The following is an 8,061-nucleotide window of genomic DNA, read 5'->3' on the forward strand; positions in this document are numbered from 1 at the left end:
AATATAGCTACAATATAAAAATTTATAACATTTGCAGTGCATTGTTTTTCATTCTTTTCCTATCCTTTGTGTGCATGTGTTTTTCATTTTCAAAATTATAACATTTGCTGTGCATTGTTTTTCATTCTTTTCCTATCCTTTGTGTGCATGTGTTTTTCATTTTCAAAATTATAACATTTGCTGTGCATTGTTTTTCATTCTTTTCCTATCCTTTGTGTGCATGTGTTTTTCAGTTCCCTAAACTGTAAGAAGTGGAAAAAAAAAAAAAAAATTGTTTTCCATAGAGTTTTATTAGGTGACATGATCGACTCGAGCAGCTACCAGACTCCCATTGACTACTATAGGATCCGCGACCTCTGAGGCGGCGGATTGAAAATGAGGTACGCTGCGTCGGATAAGACTTTTTGATAACTATCAGAAAGCTTCTAATTGTGTCGAAGAGCAGGGCGAAAGCATTGGAATCCGCAACTTTTCCAGAGGTTTTCGACTCAAACCGATCTGTGTCGAATTGAAAGCGCCGAATCGTATGTTACGTCACAAAAATCAACTTCGTCCGATTTAGACACTTTGATAACTGAGGCGAAGCCAGTTCGCGACGTGTACGACGCGGATTTCCGGCGGATTTCAAGTAGACATTTTGATAACTAGGCCCCCATGTCTGTCCTCCTACTTCAAATTTGGCCGAAACACAAGTTCCTGTCACAAAACAGTCCGGCCACGAGATTGATAGATTTGATAGATAGATCCATAGATTACATAGATCAATAGATGCAATATACATTTGATAGATATGAATTACATGGATCAAAAGATGCAATATACATTTGATAGGTACGAATAACATAGATCAATAGATGCAATATACATTTGATAGATATGAATTACATGGATCAAAAGATGCAATATACATTTGATAGGTACGAATAACATAGATCAAAAGATGCAATATGCCCTTACACAGGCTGGCAATAGTGGCACACTGGCCTGGCAACTAAAAGTAAATAACAATAGCAGACTGATGTAAAAGGTTTTTTTTTTTAATTTACACTAATGTTCCCTTAGGCCCTTACACAGGCTGGCACTAGTGGCACGCTGGCCTGGCAACTAAAATTAAATAACAATAGCAGACTGATGTAAAAGTTTTTTTTTTTTTAATTTACACTAATGTTACACCAGATATAAGTGGTGGAAAACAGAGCTATTAATCGCAGTATATGATGTGGGCCTGACACACAGGCCTGATGGAAAATGAAATTAGATTACACTAGCAAAATGATGTAAAAGTTTTTTTTTTTTTTAAATTTACACTAATGTTAACCAGATATCAGTGGTGGCACAGAGCAATTAATCACAGTATATGCTGTGAGCCTTACACACAGGCTGACAGGCAGGCAAATGCAATAAAATAATAATAATAATAATAAAGACTAAAAGGGCTTTTTTGGCTGAAGTTCTAGCCCTAAAAAGGGCTTTTTGGGGTGCTTTCCTTACAGCAGAGATTAGATGAGTCCTTCAGAACTGTAGTGGACACTGAATACACTAGCCTAGCTATCTATTTCCCTATAAAATCAACAGCAGCAGCACTAAACCTCCTCTCACTAAGAATGCAGGATCGTAATGAATCTAAAATGTCTGCTGCCCAGGAGCTGGGAGGGTCTGGGAGGGAGTGTCTGCTGCTGATTGGCTCAAATGTGTCTGCAGACTGTGAGATACAGGGTCAAAGTTTCCTCAATGATGACGAATAGGGGGCGGATCGAACATCGCATATGTTCGCCCGCCGCGGCGAACGCGAACAAGCTAAGATCACCGGGAACTGTTCTCCGGCGAACAGTTCGCGACATCACTAATTGTGATGTTGTGTATTCCTTATTAGTGACATAGGAGGCAAATGTATCCGTTACTTGTACAGAATAGGGATGGGCGAATGTGCAAATTTTCGAATTTCGAATGTAGAACGAATGTTATTACCTAAATTCGAATGTCGATAAGAACGAATATTCTTAAAAATTCGAAAATCGAATTTTATTTACAGTTTTTGAATGTCACTTTCGAATTCAAATGTTTATAATTATATCGAATGTCTACATTCGAATTTCGAATTTTTCGAATTCGAAAATAAATTCTAATTTTTCGAATTCGAATATAAATTCGAATTTTTCGAATTCGAATATTGCATAATTCGAATATTACATTTAAAAGCATTAGAAATACTATTACAATCTAAATTCGAATTTTTCAAATTCGAATACACGTATTGCATAATTCGAATATTACATTTAAAGAAAAAGCATTAGAAATACTATTACAATCTAAATTCGAATTTTTCGAATTTGAATACACGTATTGCATAATTCGAATATTACATTTAAATAAAAAGCATTAGAAATACTATTACAATCTAAATTCGAATTTTTCGAATTCGAGTACACGTATTGCGTAATTCGAATTTTACATTTAAAGAAAAAGCATTAGAAATACTATTACAATCTAAATTTGAATTTTTCAAATTCGAATATTGCATAATTCGAATATTACATTTAAAGAAAAAGCATTAGAAATACTATTACAATCTAAATTCGAATTTTTCGAATTCGAATACACGTATTGCATAATTCGAATATTACATTTAAAGAAAAAGCATTAGAAATACTATTACAATCTAAATTCGAATTTTTCGAATTCGAATATTGCATAATTAGAATATTACATTTAAAAGCATTAGAAATACTATTACAATCTAAATTCGAATTTTTCGAATTCGAATACACGTATTGCATAATTCGAATATTACATTTAAAGAAAAAGCATTAAAAATACTATTACAATCTAAATTCGAATTTTTTGAATTCGAATACACGTATTGCATAATTCGAATATTACATTTAAAGAAAAAGCATTAGAAATACTATTACAATCTAAATTCGAATTTTTCGAATTCGAATATTGCATAATTCGAATATTACATTTAAAAGCATTAGAAATACTATTACAATCTAAATTCAAATTTTTTCTAATTCGAATACACGTATTGCATAATTCGAATATTACATTTAAAGAAAAAGGATTAGAAATACTATTACAATCTAAATTCGAATTTTTCGAATTCGAATACACATATTGCATAATTCGAATATTACATTTAAAGAAAAAGCATTAGAAATACTATTACAATCTAAATTCGAATTTTTCGAATTCGAATATTGCATAATTAGTATATTACATTTAAAGAAAAAGCATTAGAAATACTATTACTATCTAAATTCGAATTTTTCGAATTCGAATACACGTATTGCATAATTCAAATATTACATTTAAAGAAAAAGCATTAGAAATACTATTACAATCTAAATTCGAATTTTTCGAATTCGAATATTGCATAATTCGAATATTACATTTAAAGAAAAAGCATTAGAAATACTATTACAATCTAAATTCGAATTTTTCGAATTCGAATATTTTCGAATGTAATCGTAAAATTCGAAACCAAACATTCGAAAATCGAATGTTAGAATGTTATGTAAACATTCTAAATTCGATTCGAACGAACGAATATGTTAAATTTCGTGCCGTTTTTCGAATGTTGCGAAACATTCGCCCATCCCTAGTACAGAATCACAAGCTTTGCATCAATTTTTGCCACATTTAAAGGTTCCCTTATGCCTAAGTCACAAACTTCCTGAACCTGTATTGACTTGGGGTAATTGGGTAGGTGACAAAATATTACCTAAGGTTCTAGCACGTCTATATGAGAATCTACATCCCTCATTTATAAAGGGTTTTAGTTTTTTGTCAGCTAGAAGGATAGGTAAATGTTTCCTAACTATCTTACAGACAGTCGAATATTGATTGCTGTAGTTCGTTACAAATGTTGTCTTATCATGTTCCAAACCTACTTGTTTAGGTCTATCTTTCAGCAAATCCTTATGATCACATTGATCAGCTTGTAATCTTGCCCTTTTTATAACTCTATTTGAGTATCATCTTTCCTTCAGCTTTTGTGTAAGTAACTCACACTCTTATAATTCTCATGCTTAGTGCAATTGCGTTTTATCCTTAGAAACTATTCGCTATTGCAAATGGAACATGCACTGGATGATTACTTTTTGCATGTAGCAACGTATTCTTTGAAATAGGTTTCCTATAAAGTTGGCTTTCAATTTTCATATTACTTGTCCCTATTAGGGATACATCCAAAAAGTTTATCCTATCTTTGTTAAATTTCATAGTGAATTTCAGATTCACTCCATTGTGATTCAGATAATCAACAAACAGTGTTGCCTCCTCTTTACTGCCAGTCCAAACAAACAGCAGGTCATCTATAAATCTCTTATAGATCTCAATACATGACCTGGATGGATTTCCACCTCCAAAGATGTGCACGGCTTCCCACGAACCTAAAAAAAAGGTTGGCGTATGATGGGGCAAATTTTGCCCCCATTGCCGTGCCACATCTTTGGAGGTAGAAATTTCCCTCAAAGAAAAAGAAATTGTGTTCAAGTAGATACCGTATAACCATCAATATATAGAACAATTAATACATTGTGATGTTGTGTATTCCTTATTAGTGACATAGGAAGCAAATTTATCCGTTACTTGTACAAAATTGCAAGCTTTGCACAGTTTTTTGCCACTTTTAAAGGTTCCCTTATGCCTAAGCCACAAACTTCCTAAATCTGTATTGACTTGGGGTAATTGGGTAGGTGACAAAATATTACCTAAGGTTCTAGCACGTCTATATGAGAATCTACATCCCTCATTTATAAAGGGTTTTAGTTTTTCGTCAGCTGGAAGGATAGGTAAATGTTTCCTAACTATCTTACAGACAGTCGAATATTGATTGCTGTAGTTCATTACAAATGTTGACTTATCATCTTCCAAACCTAATTGTTTAGGTCTATCTTTCAGCAAATCCTTACGATCACATTGATCAGCTTGTAATCTTGCCCTTTTTATAACTCTGAGTATCCTCTTTCCTTCAGCTTTTGTGTAAGTAACTCACACTCACTCTTATAATTCTCATGCTTAGCGCAATTGCATTTTATCCTTAGAAACTGTCCCTTCGCTATTGCAAATGGAACATGCACTGGATGATTACTTTTTGCATGTAGCAACGTATTCTTTGAAATAGGTTTCCTATAAAGTTGGCTTTCAATTTTCATATTACTTGTCCCTATTAGGGATACATCCAAATAGTTTATCTTATCTTTGTTAAATTCCATAGTGAATTTCAGATTCACTCCATTGTGATTCAGATAATCAACAAACAGTGTTGCCTCCTCTTTACTGCCAGTCCAAACAAACAGCAGGTCATCTATAAATCTCTTATAGATCTTAATACATGACCTGAAGGGATTTCCACCTCCAAAGATGTGCACGGCTTCCCACCAACCTAAAAAAAGGTTGGCGTATGATGGGGCAAATTTTGCCCCCATTGCCGTGCCACATCTTTGGAGGTAGAAATTTCCCTCAAAGAAAAAGAAATTGTGTTCAAGTAGATACCGTATAACCATCAATATATACTCTCTTTGACCTTCACTTAGACTGGTATTTTTAAAAAAACTGTCTATACCTTTATTATATGTGTATGTTTTACTAGGTTTAAAAAATAGCACATAAAATGTGAAAAGTGTATTTTTTTACTCCTGACTAAATAAATAATAGTATGTCATTTTATTTTTCTAATCTCTGTCATCAAAACCTGTGTGGATATATATTGTAGTAGGTAACATGTCTGAAATAAGCAGCATTTAAGAACATTTCACTGTTCTTTTCCATTGTTTTATTGCAGGCATGTCAATTTAATAAATTATCAGAAACAGCATCTTAGAATTGACTGTACTGGTTTCAGCAATTAAACAGTTCTAGCCACCTGAGAAATTAAAATGGGGTACACAAAGCACACATTTGCTGAAAGTACACCCCTTTGTGCATCAAATGAGTGTCTACAAGTGTTTCTAGCATTAATTTGGGGTACGCAGCAATTAATGGAATAAGTTGCATTGCTTAAAAAAAAATTCTAAGCAAAGAGCCATATTTCACTTATTATTACATTGTCTATTTTTGTGCTAGCAATACATATAGCCCCTCATTTGATGCGCCAAGGGGTGTACTTTCCAAAAATGTGTACTTTATTTAATGTATCTTAATTTCCCAGGTAGCTACAGTTGTCTGATTGAAGACATTACACGGCAGGGCCGGTGCTACAGTATATGCAGCCTCGGCGGCCGCCTTAGGGCCTCCAGCAGGGGGGCACCGGATCTGCCTTGATGCCGGCATTAGCTGGCAAAGCAGTGGCCAGCATAACTAATGTTATGTTTGAAATTTCTTTTTTTAATTATTTCTGTGTGTACAGCGCAGTAACAGTGAGCGCACAGTGATGGGCTGGCATACTGCAGCACACTAACTGTCTCAGACTCAGGACAGTCATACTCATTTCCAGACAGTTCCTACTGTCATAAACGAAAACAGACTTTTGTGTGAAGACAGGCAGGCCACTGAGCTCACTTGCACATGATCGCATCGGCAGCACATCACGTGCACAAACAGTCAGTGACGTGCAGCCTGGAGGCGCAGTAGGACAGCGGTGGTAGAGCAGACTCTCTGAGAGGGAATCAAACAACAAACAGATCATGTGGTTGTGGTGTGGATGCTGGCGCTTCGTGACTGGAGTCACTGGAAAAACAATTGAGAATGAGCAACGTGAGTGACGTCACGCCCACCCACCCAGATTGCCAGAGAGATCGGCTCCGGCGGCGGTACTGAAGTGAGTGAGAAGTAGCTAGGTCAGGTATCCTTCTCTTCATTTGGCCAAACATTATATACATGGATAACAGTATATTCAACCTGGTTTTATTACACAGTGTTTACACTGTTATAAACATAAGTTTTACTTCTATCTGACTGGATCAAGTTTGGTTCATAAAGAACAGGATCAACATAGAAGTTGAGAAAGTATGCATTTCTTTAGCACTTCATTCTCCCCAAAGTCTATAATCGACTGAATTTATGATTAGAGCACCAGTAGTAGGGTGAAGTTGGTGATTTAAATTAAAATTTAACCTTTATTAGTTTCATTAAAAAACAGAACACACAACATAAAACGTTAAAAAACACAAAAAGAGTGGGCCAATAGAACGAGTCAGTTACATAACTCACTGTTAACAGTGTTATTAAATTAAGAGGTGTGAGAATCTGGTCACAATAATGTCTAAATAATGTGGAAATGGAATGTATTTAAATCTCCTGGGAGAAGACAAAAGAATAAGTATGTGTGGGTATTTCCCTGAGTATCACTATAACTCAGTAATGAATTGGATACTTTTTGGGTTTATCAGGTTGGTATTCTGGAGTTTGTTATATTTTTCTCTTGTTTATAATAGTACACTAAATTAGAGTGAGAAAAAATAATAACAGATTGAGCTCAATGAATAAGCAGTTATTTATAAAAATAAATGTCGGTAAAGTACCCGTATTTTGTACTTTTAGTTGTTGGATGTCTTTTATCATTGGCTCATATATTTAGATTGCCTTGTATCTGCGATCATTACTTGGGTTAGTATTATTTTCTTTGGAATTACTAAATTGTGAGCGTTTACCAATTCACAGTAGTTGTTTAACTTTATTGGTAGCTTAATGTCTTTTATCATAGGCTCATGTGCTTTAGATTGCTTTTGTGTCTGCAATCTGTACTTTGATTTTAATTATTATCAAGTAATACAAGATAGTACAATTATTTATGGAGGTAAATATAGGTGAAGTACCCAGATTTTTATCCTTTTGGTTACTAAATGTCTTTTACCATTGGCTCATTTGTTTCAATTATCTAGTATCCACAATCATTGCTTGGAATTGAATTCTTGTCTGGAAATACAAAATGATGGACTTGTACTGATTCGCAATCAGTTGATTAGCTGTATTATCAGTCTGATGTATTTTGTCATTGGCTCTAGAGCTTTGGATTGCTTTATGTCTGCAATCTATACTCAGAATTTAGTTATTATCTGGTAATACAAGGTAACTGACACTGACTGCTTCTCAATCTATTAGTTAGTTTAATTATTG

Source organism: Bombina bombina, chromosome 1 (assembly GCF_027579735.1).
Source record: "Bombina bombina isolate aBomBom1 chromosome 1, aBomBom1.pri, whole genome shotgun sequence".
In the NCBI taxonomy this organism is placed as follows: Eukaryota; Metazoa; Chordata; class Amphibia; order Anura; family Bombinatoridae; genus Bombina; species Bombina bombina.